Here is a 20,218-nt window from a genome sequence, read left to right as displayed (position 1 = left end):
ATACAGCAAAGATCTGTCACTCACAATGGTTTTAATAAAACACTGATTGGCCAGAAGCCAGGCAGGAAGAATAGACAGGGCAACCAGACTAGAAGAAATTTGGGAAGAAGAAAGGCAGAGAGTAGGTCACCAACCAGATGCGAGAAAGCAAGATGAGAATGCCTTACTGAGAAAAGGTACCAAGCCATATGGCTAAATATAAATAAGAATTATGGGTTAATTTAAGTTGTAAGAGGTAGTAAGTAGTAAGCCTGAACAACAGGCCAAACAGTTTATATTAACATAAGCCTCTGTGTGTTGAATGGCTGTGGGACTGGGTGGGACAGAAATTTCCCTCTGCACCCAGCACCTGGGAGGTGGAAGCAGGAGGATCAGGAGCTCAAGGTCAATCTCAGTTCTGTAGTCAGTTTCAGGCCAGTATGGAGGTTACAGGAGACAATGTCTCAAACAAAACAAAGCCTCAAAAACTTTCTGGGCAAGTATAAGTAAATGAGCAAATCAACCAAATCAATCGATAGTGAAATTGATTATCAAAAAACTGGTTGCTACAAATCTACCTGTTGTGAGATATTTGATACACTGTAAAAAATGTCACTGTAATTGGTCTAATAAAATAGCTATGCAGGATTTTTGAGGCAGAGAGGACACTGGGAAGAGAAAGGGCATAATCAAGAACAGATGCTGGGGACACAGAACAAGCAGTGTGGGCATTACAAAGTAAAGGTAACCGAGTCACTTAAAAGAATGTGGATTAAAAGATATGGGTTAATTTAAATTGTAAGAGCTAGTTTGAGCCAGGCAGTGGTGGCTCATGCCTTCAATCCCAGCATTTGAAAGGCAGAATTAGGCAGATCTCAGTGAGTTGAGGCCAGCCTATTCTACAAAGTAAATTCCAGGACAGCCAGGGCTACAGAAAGAAACCCTGTCTCAAAAAAAAGAGCTAGTTTGAAACAAGCCTAAGCTATCAGCCTATCAGCTGAGGTTTCATAATAAATAATAAGTCTGTGTTATGATTTGGGAGCTGGCTGAAGGGACAGAAAAATCTGCCTACATATGGTGCCCAATGGTCACATATTTCCACTTAAGACTTGAGAAAACTTTAAAAAAAAAAGGTTCCAAACACACAAAAATGGAGCCAAACCTGGGCTAATTTCAGTCTTCATTGCTGTGAATATTAGTTCAAGATATGTTACATTTGTTTACACTGTGGAATATTTGTTTAATGATGCAAAGATGTATTATATTCTTTTATGTTGCATTTGTTTAACTCAGTAAAGCTGTTACTTTGCCTGTCTAAAATACATGATTGGTCTAATAAAGAATTGAACAACCAATAGCTAGGCAGGAGAGAGAAATAGGTGGAGCTGGCAGGTAGAAAGAATAAATAGAAGCGAGAAATCCACGGAATAGGAAGGAAAGAAAGGTATATAGTACAGAGAAAGGAAAAGCCCAGAGGCAAAAAGTAGACAGGATAATTTAAGAAAAGCTGGTTAGAAACAAGCCAAGCTAGGGCCAGGCAGTCATAAATTAAGATAAATCGCCAATTTATTTGGGAGGTAGGTGGCAAGCCCCCAAAGAGCAAAGAGTAAAACAACAGCACTGGGCTGCAGTTTAAGATTTTCAGCAGAGCCGGGCGGTGGTGGCACACGCCTTTAATCCCAGCACTCGGGAGGCAGAGGCAGGCGGGTCTCTGTGAGTTTGAGGCCAGCCTGGTCTACAAGAGCTAGTTCCAGGACAGGCTCCAAAGCCAAGAGAAACTCTGTCTCGAAAAACAAAACAAAACAAACAAACAAACAAACAAACAAAAAATCTCCTGCAGACAGAAAAGGTTACAGATACTCACAGATAGACTCAGTAATGCAGGTCCAGACAGGGAAAACTCTAGACAGGTTACAGTGTATTCAACAATGTGTGTACACTTAAGAAATAAAAGAAAAAGGACATAGAGAGAGATAAAAATAAATAAATAGTTTAAAAATAACAGAGTAAAGTCTTTAAAGAAAGTAATAAAAAAAGAATATGCCATGTAGAGATGGGAAATACACAGGGAGTCTGGATCCTGTATGTTATTGTGCTGTCTTTGAATTTTTTGTTTGCTGATAAACAAGCAATAACTGCCGAGAGACACTGGATTATGGAAACTGCCAATTAAACCAACCTATAAATTTTAAAAATGTCAACTTCAAAATGAAAGTAAAAAAATACATTGCATGGAGAAGAGGATATGCTTCTGTTTCCACGGAAAACAAAAGGCTGTGGATTCATTCAAGGTTAAAGAGATCAGGTTTGAAAATCCTGAAAATCCTGACGGCAGACATAAAGAAATAAACCTAGAAAAACTACAAGACAGGTGACATATGTTACCTGCTCAAACAGAAAACAAAAAGCCATCTTTGGCTGGCTTGTGTACAACATACAGTCTATACTTGTATTATTGCAGATATGTATGTTACCTTTAAAAGTTTGTATTTTCAGAGCAAGGGGACCAGATACCAACGAAAACTGGTGGCCCAGTGATCCAGCCTCTCAACCACTAGTCTCAAATATTTTATACTGGTATGGATTTTTGTATATTGACATGAATTTAGAGTTATTTTTGTTATACTGTGTATATGTTTCTACTCGTTTGAGGTATTGTGCCTATGCAGCTCATTTAAAAATGCACTGTAAAGTTTCAGCCCTTGAAAGCTATTTAGGATAATGAAGAAATGCAAGTTAGTAGTCATCTATAATAATCAAACTTGTAGTTAGAATAGGGATGTTTTCAAGGTTAAACAGATATATTTAGATAAATGGTCTTCAAACATTTCAAAGACCTACAGGATATGGCATTTAAGATGTTTAATAACATAAAGCTTTTCATAACAATGAGACACATCTGTTCCTGGCAGCATCAATTTACTTCAGAAAGAATGAACCACACTGAAGAACCTCCATATGGAGCTTGTTTTCCATGTGGCAAAGCTAGCCATTTGAGTAAGAAACTGCTCTTGCCTTGACTGATGACAGTGTGCTGTACAAACCATACAAGCAGGATACAAAAAAAAGATTGTCGAACTTTGCCAATATTAGATAAGACAGTCCTTCAAAATTTCTGCTTCATAGAAGTGTCTGCCAGATATTCTAGGCCTGTAGGCCGAAGATTGGATGCTCCAACACTGCAGAGAAATTTGGGGTTATTGTCCAAGTCTGTCATTTCTATATTTTTGGAAGTTGTTTGCAATGTACTTTGTTTATTCAGATAACGTTATGTCCTTCTGAGGTCTTTGATGGAGTTGAAGACTGGATAGTTAGTTTTATTTTTTCTTTGTTTTGATAGAAGGTAAATTAGGTACACAACTTGGACTCACCAAGATAGAATAAATATTGGGGTATTTTCTTTGAAATTGCCAAATACGAAATGGACTAGACATTTAAATATAATTCTTACCTGATAATTGTTCTTATTGTATAGTTTTACTATGTCTGAATTAAAATGCTTTCCTTGTTATTTAGACAAAAAGGAGGAAACATGAGATATTTGGTTACACTTTGTAAAGATATGTCACTATGGATTAGTTTAATAAAAAGCTGTCCAGCAAATAGCTAGGTGGGATTTTCAGGGCAGAGTAGATGTTGGGAAGAAGAGCTGAGTCACCAGGAGATGCAGAGGCAGCATGACATGTAGGAGATGAGGTTAATAAGCCATGAAGTACTCAACTGCTGAGCAATCCCTCCAAGCCCAAAAAATCCATTCTAAAAGGTAAAAACTGGTACAGAAAAGTGCCAAATATAAAATCCTGTATATTCGGGCTGGAGAGCTGGCTCAGCGGTTAAGAGCATTGCCTGCTCTTCCAAAGGTCCTGAGTTCAATTCCCAGCAACCACATGGTGGCTCACAACCATCTGTAACGACGTCTGGTGCCCTCTTCTAGCCTGCAGACATACACACAGACAGAACATTGTATACATAATAAATAAATATTTTTTTTATTTTTTTTTTATTTTTTTCTTTTCTTTTTGGGAGACCCAGGACGCGACCACGTGCGTGGGAGGATTGTTTATTAAGAGAAGGGGGGTGCTCCACAGTGCGGGTCAAGGGAGGGAGGAAAAAGGGGAGAAAGATAGAGAGATAGAGAGAGAAAGAGAGAGAGAGAGCAAGAGCATAAATAAATATTTTTTAAAAAATCCTGTATATTCATGCCTGGCAACCAGGATGTGTGGTAGTGTGATGCGGCTCTAAAGAACAGCCTGCTTTTACCACCTTGTTGGCTCAGCCCATATGACTTCTCTCTCTCAGGCTGGCTCTTTTCCCTGCCCATTACTTTCCTTGGGAGATGATCCAGGTTCTTGGCATCTCCAACTTCCAGAATTTCCACTGCATTTCTAGCTCCACTCACTGCTGTAGCCACTGCACTCCCACGGGCTCCACTCACTGCTGTAGCCACTGCACTCCCACAGGCTCCACTCACTGCTGTATCTACTGTAGCCACTGCACTCCCACGGACTACCCATGGACATCCTGACCCTGATATACATTCCTTGGTCTTTCAAGCTTTCTTGTGTGTGTGTGTGGTTCTTTTGGTTTTCCCTGTGTTTTTTGTTTTGTTTTGTTTTGTTTGGGGGTTTTAAGTTTGCTTGCTTGCTTAAAACAAGGTTTCTCTTGTTAGCCCAGGCTGTCCTGAACTTCTTCTGCAGACTAGGCTTCCACTCAAACTCAGAATCTGCCTGCCTCTGCCTCCTGAACGCTGGGATTAAAAGCCAACAGGCCTGGTCCAGGTTTTTCTTTAAAATTTAGGTTGGCGCTGACACGATGGTTCAGTGGACAAAGCCTCTTGCTGCCAGATGACCTGACTTTAGTCCCTAGGATCCACATGGTGAAAGGAGAGAGCTGACTTCCACAAACTGTCCTTTGACTTCCATGGCACAAAAACACTAAATAAATTAACTGAAGGAAAAATAAATTTTAGGTGAAGTCTCCACAAGCTCCATAATCTTATATTCTGCCTTCCTTCAAAACTGCCTTACCTGGGTAGTCCCATGTGAGGCTGCCAACTCAAACACTAGCTAGAGCCCTTGAACCATGGCTGCAGTGATCTCTGAGTGTCAGCATACTGAGCCCAGGTAAGACTCCTGTAGGCGATCCTGTGCAGTAGGGCATCCGAACGCTCTCTTCTCAAAGCAGTCTCTCAAATGAGCTAAAACATTTACTGGCTTGAGCAGGATGCTAGGGGTAGATCTGGCCAATTTCTGAGATGCTCTCAATGTGCCTTTCCTACTGCTTTGGTGTAAAGTATTATACCAGCTTCTTTAATAGTTCTAATTGCTTCTGCAGCCAAGCTTTCCTGCTCTTTCTCTGGTATGTTGCAAGGTTTTCAAATCCTCGAGCAGTGCTTTATCTCCCCACTTGCCTCTATAAACCATGCCAGCTGAATGCTGTAATGCTTGAAAGTCCCTCACCAGATAAATTAATCTTATCACTTTGAAAAAAATTAATATATTTCTCTGACAATTTCATATATGTATATAATATATTCTGGTTACTATCATCTGTATACTCTCTTCTCCTCCACCATCAATCTCACCTCCCTCTTCTCCTCCACTATCAACCTCACCTCCCCCATTCTCCTCCACCATTAACCTTACCTCCCCCTTCTCCTCCATCATCAACCTCACCTCCCCCCTTCTCCACCATCAACTTAACCTCCCCTTTTCTACCACCTATCAACCTCACCTTCCCTCGCCATTTTTTTTCTGAGACGGGGTTTCATATAGTCCAGTTTCATATAGCCCCAAACTTCCTATGAGGATAACCTTGAATTTCTGATCCTCCTGTCTCCACCTCCTGATTCCTGGAATGACAGGCATTTGTCACCATATTCCACTTATGTAGTATTGGGGATCAAATCTAGGACTTTGTGCATGCTAGGCAAGCATTCTACAAGCTGAGTTACATCTCCCAACACCAATCCATCAACCTTAACTTAGCCTCACACAAAATCTCAGACCCAGACAAAACACAGATAATTTCTTTCTTCTTCTTCTAGTGCTCAGGGTGGAACAGTCCTAGACCACTAAGTCAATTCCCAGTCCTCTATTTACTTTTTAAAGAATCTTAGACAGTCTCAGTACGTTACCTAGGCAGGCAATGAACTTGTCATCCTCCTGCCTCAATCTACTTAGGAGATGGGATTATAAACCTGCACCAGGCCTGACCAAAATGTAGACAATTTTCCTGCTCCCACCCAAAGCCTCTCAGCACAGTCTTTACCACCCACATCTTATCAGCATCCTCGTCTGTGCTCCTACCTGAATCATCTAAATTCTGTAGACAGCACTGCAGGGCTTCCCTAGCCCACAGCTCTAAACTATTTTGTTTTTGAGACAGTCTCTCTACATAGCCCCGGCTGTCCTAGAACTCAATATGTAGACCAGGCTGGCCTCAAACTCAGAGATCTACCTGCCTCTAGGACCAAAGATGTGCGCCACCATTCCCAGCTCTCCAAACTCTGTACAGTTCCTGTATACCAGTTCCCAAGGCTTCAAAACCAGAAGGTGTGGTGGTCACAGCAACAACCTCATTCTCCAGGACCAATTCTCCCCATCAGACACTGTTGCTGTGATAAAATACTGACATCAACAACTTAAAAGGATGATTTATTTTGGCTCAGGTTCGAAGGCTCCAGTCTGGTATGGCAGAGAAGGAATGGTGGGACAATGTAGCTTCATCACGATGACCAGGAAGCAGAGAGAGAGAGAAGATGCCTGCAGTAGCAGGCTTTCTCCTTTGCCTCCTTTTATTCAGTTTGGGCCCTGTCTATTCAATGGAGCTGCATAAACAGGGTGGCCCCAAATTAATCCTCTCTGGAGATAAGGCTCACAGAACAAACAGGTGTTTCACTAATCTAGGTGCCTGTCTCATTCCAATCAAACTGACAAAGAAAATTAACCCACACCTAGTTATGTAACTGAAAAGAAAAGATTAACTTTTGCAGACATTATTATATCTCTAGAAAAGCCATGAAAATCTTTTACAGTTACTAAAAGAACCACATAAATCAGTGATGTATTCCTACAGACATGTACGAAATCCATGCCAGGGTAATGGGGCTTGCCACCAGCCCAATGACCTGAGCTGGTGTCCAGGACTCACCGGGCATAAAGAGATAAATGGTCCTCTGCCCTGCACACAACAATGGTAGCTCATGTGAGTGCACACACACAAGAAAAACCAGAAAAGTTTCAAAAGATAGCAATGGCCTAACACCTATCATGAATAAGCAGAAAACGTAAATAATTCAAAATACTAACACAGCACAACAAAATGATCTGAGAAATACTTAAAGATCCTTCGAAATCCAAGGAACACAAATAACTTGAACAAAGAGAAAAGTCGTCACCAGTTCTCTCCCATTAAGGATGGGTATCACAAGAACATCACATACTAGGTGTGGTGGTGCACACCTTGAGTCCCAGTTCAGCAAATTGATGAGCTGGATGGAGGCCAGCCTGGTGTACGCTGAGTTCCAGGCCAGCCAGCACTGCATAGTGAAACACTATCTTGAAATCATTCTTCGTATATTAATCTAAAAATGCAGCACAGACCCAATAAAAACATACAGGACTTAGCCTGGCAGTGGTGGTGCACATCCACAGGAGTCGGAGGAAGGTGCATCTCTGAGTTCAAGGCCAGTCTAGTAAACAGAGTGAGTTCCAGGCCAGCCAGAGCTACAGAGGGAAACCATGACTCAAAAAACAAAAAACAAAAAAAAAACAAGAAAAGCCATACTTATTTTTTAAACATTTTTTAAGATTCACTCAATTTTATGTGAGTGTTTTGTCTGCATGTAGGTATGCACAACTACAATTACCAAATATCACAACAAATTATAAAGTAGTTAAAAGTGGTACTAACTCATGAATACTCAGCTTACTGTAACAGAACAAGAACTCCATCAACAGACCCACAAGTACATATGGCAAAGTATACCAAATATAGAACATGATAAAAAGGGCAAGAGAGATGGCTCAGCGGTTAAGAGGCTGCTCTTCTAGAGGACCAGGGTTCAATTCCCAGCACCCACATGGCAGCTCACAACTGTCTGTAACTACAGTTTCAGGGGATACAACACCCTCACAAAAATATGAATGGAGACAAAATGCCAATGCACAGAAAATAAATTTTTTAAAGAAAAGGAAAGCCTCCAAATGTTAAAAAAAAGAACATAAGAAATTTTCAACAATCAAGAGAAAAATGACTTATTCAACAACAGATATTGTACAAATAATTACACATCTGGAAAAAAATTAAGTTCAAACTTAATTTTATCCTGCATGCAAAACAGATATAATGGTAAAAATATATAAAATCCCTAAGTTAATTTTAAATATAAATTTAAGGATAAGATTACAAGACAGGGCCAGCAAGGCCAGCAAGATGGTTCAGTGGATAAAGCCATTTGCTGCACATGCCTGAAGACCTGAGTTTGATCCCCAGAACACACCTTTAAGAAGAAAGACAGGCCATGGTGGTGCACACCTGTAATTCCAGCAGTTGGAGGCAGAGGAAAGCCTGGTCTACACAGTGAATTCCAGGCCAGCCAGGACTACATACTGAAACTGTTAAAAAAAAAAAAGTTCTTTGTATCTTTGTATTTGACTGCATATGCACATAATACCTGTGAATGGACACTTGAGAAGGACATTCTGTCACTAGGGAGAAGGTCTGTAACAAGAGCAGGGTAGTAAGGACACTTTCCTGTGTACACTGTTACAACTTTGGAATTTTGTACCTTGTAAATAAATTTCTGCATTTTAAAAGCTAAAATTCAGGGCTGGAGAGATAACTCAGCAGTTAAGAGTAATGTCTGCTCTTCCAGAGGACCAGGGTTCAATTCCCAGCACCCACATGGCAGCTCACAACTGTCTGTAACTCCAGTTCTACAGGATCTGACACCCTTACAGAGGCCAGAAGAGGACATTGGATCCCTTGAAGTTGCAGTTATAGAAGTTTGTAAGGTCCTATAATGTAGAGTTAAATTTCAAATTCCAGTTCTCATGATAGAGGAATAAGAACTTATTTTTTCTGGGTTTTTGTTTGTTTTGTTTTTTGCTTTTTTGAAACAGGGTTTCTCTGTGTAACAGCTCTCACTGTTCTGGAATTAATTCTGTAGACCAGACTGGCCTCAAAATCACAGGGATCTGCCTGCCTCTGTCTCCCGAGCGCTGGGATTAAACGAATGTGTTATCGCCAGTCGACAACGCAATAAGCACTCTTAATTGATATCTCTCCAGCCTGTGAATTTACTTTTTGTTTGTTTGTTTTTAATCTTTTTTTTCAAGACATAGTTTATCTGAGTAGTCCTGACTGACCTGAAACTCTGTAGACCAGATTGGCCTCAAATTTGGAGATCTACCTGCCTTTGCCTACCAAATGCTGGGATTAAAGATGTGTGCCACAATGGGCAATGGTGGCACATGCCTTTAATCCCAGCACTGAGGAGGCAGACAGGCAGATCTCTGTGAGTTAGAAGGCAGCCAGCCTGGTCTACAAAGTGAGTTCCAGGCCAGGCCTCCAAAGCTACAAAGAAACCTTTCTCAAAAAAAAAAAAAAAAGAAAAGAAAGAAAAGAAAAGAGAAAGAAAGAAAGGAGGGAGGGAGGGAGGGAGGAGGTGAGAGAGAGAGAGAGAGAGAGAAAGAAATAGTATGTGTGCCACTATCACCTGGTGAATTTGTTTTTAAGTAATGTTAATGGGACTACAGAAACACATATACTCAGGTACAAACAAAATAATAAATAAATCTTTGGAGTTTTTAAAATTAGATTTATTTATTTTATGTGTATGAGTATTTTGTTTGAATGTATGTCTGTGCATCCATCATAAGCATGCCTGGCACCCTCAGAAATCAGAAAACCCTAGTGGATCCCCTGGAACTGGAGTTAAATGGTTAAGTGCTAGGAATTGAACCTGGGTCCTTTGCAAGAACAAGCGATCTTAACCACTGATCTATTTCTCCAGCCCAATAAATAAATCTTTAAAAAATAGTAAGAAGAATGAGAGAGGAAGATACCTGACATCAACCTAAGGCTGCCACACTCACAGCACAAGAACACATACATATACCACACACAAGCCCACAAGTACACATAAATCAAACACATAATAAAAATAAAAATTTGTCTCAGCCAGGTGGTGCTGGCACACACCTTTAATCCCAGCACTTGAGAGGCAGAAGCAGGTGGATCTCTGAGTTTGAGGCCAGCCTGGTCTGCATAGTAAGTTCCAAGACAGGCAAGGGTGTACAGAGAAACCCTGTCATGAAAAACAAAAACAAAAATATTTGTTTCTGATACCCAACTAGGATTTATTTCCAGAATATAAGGTTGGTTCAACAAACAGAATATAAATAAAAATAAATAGAATATAAACAAACAAACAAAAAATTAAAGACAAGAATATACCTGATATTGACCTGGTTTTCCACACAGAGTTGTACCTATGTACTCATGTGCAGCACCTCAATACACATGCACATATTCATATATTATATACACATATGCAAGGAAATATGATTGTATTTTACAGTCATGTCATGTGGAATAGAACTGATTTTATTTTTGCCTTTTGACTTCAGATACCAAAGGAGAAGAGTGGGTGAGGAGGGGGAGAATTTTCCCATTGTTTTGGTTGGTACCTTCAGTATGATATAACATAAAAGTGGCAAAAATGGTCATCCTTCCATCCTTCTTTTGATTTTGGGAAAAGGTTCAAGTCTTTGTTTCATTCACATGCTGAATATGACTTTTTTTTTGAGACAGGGTCTCACTATGTGTGTCCTGGAACTCCGTGTGTAGACCTTACTGACCTTGAACTCAGAGACCTGCCTGTCTCTGCTTCCTGAGTGCAGAGATTAAAGATGTGTGCGCCACCAGGCTGGGCAGCTTGTGCATTTTTCATATGTAGCTTTTGTGTGTGTGTTGAGGAAGTTTCCTTCTGTTTCTAGTTAGTTTTTAATGAAGAGAGTATTGATTTTGACCCTTTTTTTTTTCCTCTCGAGGCAGCTCTGGCTGTCCTGGAACTAGCTTTGTAGACCAGGCTGACCTCAGACTCACAGAGATCCACCTGCCTCTGCCCCCTGAGTGCTGAGATTAAAGGCATGCACCACCACCGCCCGGTTTACTTTAGTGTACTATTGTTGAACATGCACAAGATGGGGTGAGTGCAAGCAACGGTGCCCATGTGGAGGTCAGAGGACAACTCTGTGGGGTCAGTTATCTCACTTTACTTTTAGGAGGATTTTGGAGTCAAACTCAGGTCACCGGATTCATGGGGCAAATTTTTTTTTTTTTTTTTTTTTTTTTTTAGCCCTCTTTAAGCGCCTTCGTTTCTTTTTCCTTTTTTTTTTTTTTTTTTTTTTTAAGATTTTTGCTTCTTTGGTATGATGGTAGAGGCTTTTAATTCCAGCTCTCAGGAGGTAAAGACAGGCAGATCCCTGAATTCAAGATCAGTCTGGCATACAGAATGAGTTCAAGAACAGCCAGGGATACACAGAGAAACCCCATATCAAAAATCAAAACAAAATGTTGTTTCTTTACACAATTGTCAATACACAGGGGAGAGTACACACGAATTCAGTGCCTGTGGAATCTAGAAGAAGGCACTGGATCCCCTGGAACTGGAGTTACAGGCAGTTAGGAGCAACTAGGTGGGTGCGGTAACCAAACTCAGATGCTCTATAAGAACACAGAACATCAGAAAATGGGACAAAGTATCAGCAAATCATTTATCTGACAAAGAATTAACATCTAGAGTATATTAAGAAGCTTTATAACCCAACAAGAGAACTCAACACAATTTAAAAACACACAAAGGGGGGCTGGAGTGATGGCTCAGTGGTTAAGAGCATTGCTTGCTCTTCCAAAGGTCCTGAGTTCAATTCCCAGCAACCACATGGTGGCTCACAACCATCTGTAATAAGGTCTGGTGCCCTCTTCTGGCCTTCAGGCATACACACAGACAGAATATTGCATGCATAATAAATAAATAAATAAATAAATAAATCAATCAATCACACAAAGCGGGCAGGAGAGCTCTCCAGTCATTACAAGTGTGCACTGCTACTGCCGAGGACCTGAGCTGAGTCCCCAGGACTCACATCAGATGCTTCACAAACACCTGTGACTCCAACTCCAGCTTTTAGATTCCTTGAGCCTCTGCACTCATGAGAACATACCCGCACACAAACATCTACATGTAATTAAAAATAACATAAATAAGTCTAGAAGGTGGAAACATGGCTCAGCAGTTAAGAGCACTGACTACTCTTCTAAAAACCACAGTCTATTTCCAATAACTCACATGGCAACTCACATCCAGCTCCAAAGGTTCTGACACACCTCTGCCTCCTTGGGCACTGCATGTATGTGATGCACAAACAAACGTACAGACAAAATACCCATCCATATACATAAAAATATGTGCAAAGAGCTTAAATGTCATTTATGATAAGTGACACAAATGGCCTGCAGATCATTTAAAGTATAAGAAAGGATTTGGGCAGGTCATATATGAATTTTATGCTATTTTATAGAAAAACTGTCAAAAGCTACAGATTTTAGTGCCTAAAGGGGATCCTGAACTCAATCCTCTATAGATCTGAGGGACAACTGTATATCCAAATGGGCATGCAGAAAATATACAAGAAACTAAAAGCAAGAATTCAAAGATGTATCCGTATACTGGTATTATTATATATTCTCAGTCTTCTGATGATGATTAATTGTGCACCATGTCCCTAACATCATCATTCCCAGTAACCAAAAGGTAGAAATAGCTCCAATGTTCATTAAAAGATGAATAGATTTCTTTTAAAATGTGGGTCTTTAGCATTGCCTTTAATCCCAGCACTTGGGAAAAAGAGGCAGGTTCAAATCCAGGCTGGTCTGTGAGTTCCAGGACAGCCCAGGCTATGCAGAGAAACCCTGTCTTGAAAAAAAAAATGTGAATATACATACAAAGTAATACAATTCAATCTGAAAAAGGAATGAGACATAATAAACAATACATGGATAAACCCTGAAAACAAGGTGAAAGGAAGCAGACAAGAGAGGAATACATGAGGCTGGAGAGATGGCTGGCAGCTAAAGGCCTTGTTCCTGCAGAAGGTCAGGGTTTGCTTTCCAGCACCCACACAGTTGTTCCCAACCATCCCTAACTCCAGTTCCAGGGGAGCTGACACCCTCTTCTGACCTCTGGAGACACCAGGCATAAATATGGTACATATACACACACGCAACTAAAACACTCATATATATAAAATAACAATCTAAATGTATACTTTACACTTCCCTTCAGACGACAGAAATTATCATAAGCAAGCTCACAGAAAGTGGAACACAGTTTGCCAGGACTGGAAGACAGGAAAATGAAGGGACTGTTTAGTGGGGACAGTTTCTCTGTAGAATTATTTAAAAATTCTGGACATGGATAGTAATACAGCTATACAGTACTGTGAGTATATTTAATATCCTCAACTACTACATTAATCACTAAAATTGTAAATTTTGTTATGTATTATTTCCCACAAATTAAAACATTTTTAAAAATGAGAAAAGTATAGCAAGTAGAGTGGAGAAGACGATGAAACGGGAGCCCCGTCTTACTGCAATCTGCCAGCCAGATTTAACTCCGCGACAGGGGCTGCTTCCCGCTACTCACACCACCTCCTGTTACCTCCCATATCCCAACGACCAGGGAGACTGTGAAGTCAGTGGGTACAGCAACAGGAAAACACAACTGTGGTCAGTCACACACGTTTGCACACAAGCTTAACCCTAACTGGCTAGTGACCCACGGCCAGTGAGAAAACTTTGAAATTCACCCAGAAAAGAGCTAACACTATCACCCCATCTGTTCACATGGGACTTGAAAAGCTAACACAGGAGCCCGGAGCACAGTGCCCAAAAGCACAAGCACTCAAAAGACTCAATAGTACCCAGAAGTATCACTTTAGGTGGCAAAAGTCACCTGATCTTGTTTCTTTAGCAAACTTAGGATGGTAGTAAGTTACAGGGGCAGGAACTCATGTGGCCGTCTGGAGACGTGGTTTGAAGTCCTATTCCTCCATGTACAAGCTGGAAACTGGCTCAGTGGGAGAGATAGCAGAAACCACACGTACCAGACATGTCAGAGCCAACAAATGGATAGTGCAGCGTGAGCAAACAGCACATGATCCTAAGTCTGCTAGGCTCCCTGAGACACATTCATCTGAAGTGATCCTGAACTGCGGGCACCCTAAAGTTTACCGCCCACATTAAATACATATGTACAGCAGTCACGGTTTTTTTCCCAACTGGACTGTGAAGCAGCTTACATATGACGTCAGGCAAATCACAATTTTTATGGTTCTGTGTTCTAGCCACAAACTAAGAATAAAGTTTTGGACCCACTTCAGGACAGTAATCTAAATTGGTGGTGGGGATTCCCAAGCCAGTGGCTCTACAGCACATAGAACCCTCTGGAGAGGTAATTTTCTTCCTTTTTTCTTTTGCTACAGTAGCAAAAGAGAGAGTATTCAACAACAAATGAGTTCCAAGGAAGTCCAGTTCTTCCATTTCAACTTAGAGTGATGAGCAGGAGCAGTGGCACACACATCTGCTATCCCACATACTCAGGAAACTGAGGCAGGAGGATGAAACATTGTGGTCAGACTGGGCAACGAAGCCCAACTCAAAATAAAGAGCCACAGGTGTTACTCAGTGGTAGACCAATGTCCTAGTCCCACATCCCCAAACAGCGAAATGACAACTATAGAAATAACGTTTATACCTGCAATAGGCTGTTGGTCGTTTCCTAAAGACTGCGTGCCAAAGCAGAAACGCTGCAAATATATAAGGAGCGCTTTAGATCTGAAATACAACAATACAGACTTAAAAAGATGCACTCTTCAATTAAGCATCACTCAGCATGCACCTAAAATGTATTCAGCACTAACTAGACACACTTGATCCTGACTCTCTAATAAAAGCTTCAATCTGTAGCAAACAACACCCTGAGATGGCAGCACACCGCATAAGCGAACTCTACAAACGCACACGAAGATAACATCATTAAAGACTGTTCCTATGTCGACTTCACAAAAATTATTGCAAGATCACCAGAGAGCGTTTAATCATCAGCTCTGTCACCATAAGAGATAAAGAAAACGAGCAGAACTAGCGAAGATTCCTGCCAGAAGCGCCCCCCCCCCACACCCACCCGGGGGCTCATTGCCTCTTCATCGCTTCCATCTGCACAACTTTCTGTGATGCAGCGTGGACCCAGAGCTCCCTGCAGCTAGCGCTATCGTTATAACCCTGAAGCCACAAACGCACCTGGAAGTAAACACCAGCAACACGAGAGAGCAAAGTTTAGGTTTAAGCAATACAGAAAACCAGAAACCGAGCACGCCCAGCGAAGACTCTACACGTTGCCTCGCTATCGGATCTTCGCAAAGAGGCAGGACCGAGTCACAGGGGCTATCGAGCTCGCACTCTGGAAACCCCAGACAACCCAAAGCAGGTTCCTGAGACCCAGGGCGACCCAGGCAGCTCGGCCCGGGCGGGGGCGCGGTCGGCAAGGGGACGCGCGACGACAGTCCGGCCCCCGCGCCAGCCTGCGGTCTCTGGAGCCGCCCTCGGGCTGCTGGACAGCGCCCACGCCCGCGCGTCCCTGCCCGGGCTCGCCCCCATCCCGGAACTCCCGGGCACGAGCGGCGCGAGGCCACAGCCGGGGCCCTGCCGCGCCGTGGAGCCGCGCGCTGAGGTACCTGTGGCGGCGAGGCAGCTCCCGGGCAGCGGCGGCAGAGCGGCGGAGCGCGGCCTGCGCGCTCCTGGCCCACGGTCCGGTGTTTGGAGCCCGCCCTCTCCCTCCCGGCCGCCCGGCGCCCGCGCAGCTCCCCGCCCCTTCACCTCTCAACTCCTACCTTTCCCCTCCCGCTCCGCCGCCCTCCACACGTGCTCCCAGCGGCGTGCGCATGCGTAATCTGGCTCTGCCAGCGGCTCGGGGTCGCCCCCTGGCGGTCCCCTGCCACACAACCGCGGGAAGAAGACCTGCAGCTTCCCCGGGGCCTGGAAATGGAAAAGGGTCTGCAAGGGTGCCTTAGGAATTTTGACCGCACGCTCCCGGAAAGTTACCAAGAACACGCACGAGAGGCTCATGTTCTATGTTTTATAGAGGATTAGAAGCGGGGCTGGGCGTGTGGTTCAGTGGTAAAGCAATTGACTCGGACCCTGGGGACCTTGGTTTTGATCCCCAGCATCATCAAAAAGGAAAAAAAAAAAAAAAAAAAGGAATTAGAAACAACTGAATTAGGTAGCAAATGCATGTAGTTAGTGAACTGAGTACAGGAGCCTCCCACATCAGGGATGTTTAATGAGCACTTACTGACAATGAAAGGTGACTCAAAAACAAGCTGGATTATGATTCCATTTTTGTTAAAATGACGTGTCGTCAGTGTTTATTAAGTGGAAGGATATGGGTGTTCATCTCTTCCATCTGCTGACTTGCATGTGTAACAGGTAATAAATATAACGGAAACAGTTATGCCAAGTGCTGAGTTAAGCTTGTTCTCTCATTTGACCTTGGAAATAGAGGTGTCTCACAAAAGGAGGAGGTGGGGCAGGTCCCAGGCCCCCAGCAATAGTCCCAACCCTGGTTGCTATGCTTCCGTTTGTTCTCATGTCCACCCATGGAGAGAGATCTTGACCACACTACCAATACCCAGCTCTTGGCTCTCTGAGTGTCAAAGGCCAGAAAGCCCCCACCACCCCGTCTTGCTCCCCTAAACATGTTTCTGTCACCCACTTCACTCTTGCTCCCAAGGCCTACCTAGGTAAAAAGACGCTGTCCCTCACTCAAGAGCACCACAGAAAACACGATTAGAGTCACCATGCAAGACAGGAGCCAGGGATGCCCTTCGGCCTACAGTCCCAGTGATCCTCCTAGACCTTCTTCAAAAGCTTTTGTTGTTTTGTTTTTGTTTCTTCGAAACAGGGTTTTTCCGTGTAACGGCCCTGGCTGTCCTGGAACTCTCTTTGTAGACCAGGCTGGCCTCAAACTCACAGAGATCCACCTGCCTCTGCTTTCCAAGTGCTGAAATTAAAGACATGTGCCACCACCGCCTGGCAAGTTTTTTTGTTTTGTTTTGTTTTGTTTTGTTTTTGTGGTCTCTTAGCCCCTTCACATCAAAATGGATTTTCTTTCCAGTTATCGGATTGGCCTCCCTTTCTAGTCTTTTGTTGTGCCAATAAAATAGTATCAAGAACAAATGTTTTGCCGGGCAGTGGTGATGCACGCCTTTAATCCCAGCACTCGGGAGGCAGAGGCAAACCGATCTCTGTGAGTTCGAGGCCAGCCTGGTCTACACAGCAAGTTCCAGGACAGGCTCCAAAGCTACAGAAAAACCCTGTCTCGAAAGAAAAAAAAAACAAATGTCTTTGGCCCCAAATGTCTTTGGGACTATAGCCTGTATTAGGGTTAGACCATGGAGTAAGGTAAGAGTTATTCTATAAAGCAGTTAGGTTTCCGGTAGGGATGTAGCTCAGTTGGTAGACTGCCTGCCTAGCAAGCACAAAGTCCTAGGTTTGCTCCCCAGCACCAAATATACTGGGTGTGGTAGCTCACGCCTATAATCTCAGCCCTCAGGAGGTGCAGGCAGGAGGAAAGGAAGTCCAAGGCTACTAGTTTGAGGCCAGGCTGGGACACAGGGAACACCGTCATCTCCTACTCCCCCAGCAAGAAAAGGTGGAGACACAGCTCAGTGCACTTGCCTGGTATTGAGGCCTTGAGCTCACACCTCAGAGCTGGAGAAAAGTTACCTGGTGTGCTTGCCTGACGTCCCCGTGCCAGACTGTGCCATGACAACGGAAGCCAAATAAATCCTTTGCTCCCCGAGTTGATGTTTTAAAAGATTTATTTACTGTTTGACGTGTATGAGTGTTTTGCCTGCTGGTGCATATTTGCACCACGTGTGTGCCTGGTGCCCAAAGGAGGGCTTCAGCTCTCCCTGGAACTGGTTAGAGATGATTGTGAGCCACCATGTAGTTGCTGGAAATAGAACCCAGTCCTCTGTGAAAGCAGCAAGGGCTTTAACCACCGACCCATCTCTCTAGCCCCAACCTCCACCCCAAGTTAATTCGGATTAGTGCTTTATTATAGCAACAGATAGCAAACTAAAACACCTGGGCTGGTGGCGAATGCCTGTAATCTTAGCATTTAAGAGTCCAAGCCAAGGGGCTGGAGAGATGATTCAGAGCAGAGGGTAAGTGCACTTCAACTTCAGAGATCCTGAGTTCAATTTCCAGCAACCACATGGTGGCTCACAACCATCCGTGATGAAATCTGATGCCATCTTCAGGCCTGTACGGATACAATGCAGGCAGAATGCTGTATATATAATAAATAAGTCTTTGCCAAAAAAAAGGGGGGGGGGGACAAAAGAGTCTGAGGCAAAACTGATGTGAGCTCCTTCTGAGTTCCAGGGCTATCTATACAGTTCAAGGACTACCTGCAACCTTAGATCACTCCCTGCAAGGCTGTTCCCCTCAGATGCCACATCTGCCTTCTTGGCAGCCCTGGGAGTAAGGACCTCACTTCTCGGTTACTTCTTTCTCCGCTTGCACCACTGTCTCTGTCCTCCTTAGCATGTGCAAAGTCTTTCTAGTTTTATATGTTGAGTGTTTGTTTTGTTTTGAGTGCTGGACTTGAACCCAAGTCATCTGTTATGCTCTATGACTGAGTCCCATTCCGTTTTCCCAGAACTGTTTGTTGTGGTCCAGGGCCTCACTTGTGAAAAATAGGGTTTTTTTGTTTGTTTATTTTCATTTTTAATCAAAGATAGGTGGCCCTCCAAAGGCTAATATTCCATAAACCTCCCCCACTTGGTAAAACATTTTTAAAATTTATTTATTTCATATGCATTGGGGTTTTTGCCTTCATATATGTCTGTGTGAGGAGGGTGTTGGATCCCGTGGAACTGGAGTCACAGACTGCCATGTGGGTGCTGGGAATCGAACCCTGGTCCTCTGGAAGAGCAGTCAGAGCTCTTAACCGCTGATCCATCTCTCCAGCCCCTGTAAAACTTTTATGTAGAAAATTAAAATCTCAGCCAAGCAGTGCTGGTGCATGCCTTCAGTGTCAGCACTGGGAGGCAGAGGAAGGAAGATCTCTGTGAGTTCAAGGCCAGCCTGGTCTACAGAGTGAGTTCCAGGACAGCCAGGGCTACACAAAGAAATCCTGTCTCAAAGAAAGAGAGAGAGAGAGAGAGAGAGAGAGAGAGAGAGAGAGAGAGAGAGAGAGAGAGAGAGAGAGAGAGAGAGAGAGAGAGGAGAGAGAGAGAGTGCATGTGTCTTTGTTCAGCACCAATTACATCTGTTTCCAACAGAACGCTACGCGCCTCCATACTGAGCTCCCTCTCCAGCAGCACCTACAGTGTCTGGACTGAGCCTATCAGGGCCCTACATGGTTGAGCTCTTTCTTTTACCACTAAGTTCCTGAAAAGACTCTGGCTCTAAACTCACATCACAGCATAGTCACCAAGGAAAAGTTAAACCAGAGTTTTGCTGGGCCCTGGGCCCGCAGAACAAGTCTTCTCTGCAGAGAGGAACGGAGGAACGGGAACTGCTGCCACGCCCACACCTCCCTTTCCCACCCAACCTCACTCCACCGCTGCTGCACTCGTCCAAACCAGCCTCCCAGACACAAGCAGCCGTCTGCTTATAGCTAGGATATCACTAGGATATCGTGGCTAGCCTGGGACTCTGCATTTTGATCAGGTAGTCCAGGGCAAGGAACCAAACAGGAGCGACACAAAGCAGCTTTTCTGTACAACTGCTGACCCCTGTCCTAGGCCTTGGGTCTCATATCTAACACTGGGGAGAGAGTGGTTTTCCCCTGTGACGCCTGAGAAGCCAAGGTCAGTGGCAGGCCAGTCAGTCCGTTGGTAACCACCCGCAGGCAGGGCCAGCCGCACAGACCAAGGACAAATGCAAGGAAGGGCTTGGACGAAGATTTTTCAGAGGAATGGGAAAGTACTTCAATGAAGAAGGAGGAGGACAATACCCCATATACTGACAGCACAGACTCCATGCTTACTCTGACTGCTCATGTAAATCTCTCTCTCTCTCTCTCTCTCTCTCTCTCTCTCTCTCTCTCTCTCTCTCTCTCTCTCTCTCTCTCTCTCTCTCTCTCTCTCTCTCTCTC

General features: G+C 43.5%; 1 protein-coding gene across 8 annotated transcripts in view; it reads right to left on the bottom strand.

Moving 5' to 3' along the window:
• LOC119808942 (SREBF chaperone) overlaps window positions 1–15,909 on the bottom strand; it is a 64,780-nt gene extending 48,871 nt beyond the window's left edge. For 2 of the 8 annotated variants that reach the window (XM_038321516.2, XM_038321521.2), the window contains exons 1-2: window positions 15,352–15,569; window positions 14,807–14,886 (exon numbers count right to left, since the gene is read on the bottom strand). The gene's annotated coding sequence lies outside the window, so the exon portion shown is untranslated. Of the gene's footprint in view, window positions 1–14,806; window positions 14,887–15,351; window positions 15,578–15,785 lie in introns of those variants that run through there. The other 6 variants (XM_038321518.2, XM_038321520.2, XM_038321519.2 and 3 more) reach the window with 5 other exon arrangements.
• Window positions 15,910–20,218: the final 4,309 nt, after the last annotated feature.

This window comes from Arvicola amphibius, chromosome 3, assembly GCF_903992535.2.
Source record: "Arvicola amphibius chromosome 3, mArvAmp1.2, whole genome shotgun sequence".
NCBI lineage: Eukaryota > Metazoa > Chordata > Mammalia > Rodentia > Cricetidae > Arvicola > Arvicola amphibius.
Note: the sequence above shows the minus strand (reverse complement) of the source record. Positions and strands in the feature narration are given on the sequence as shown.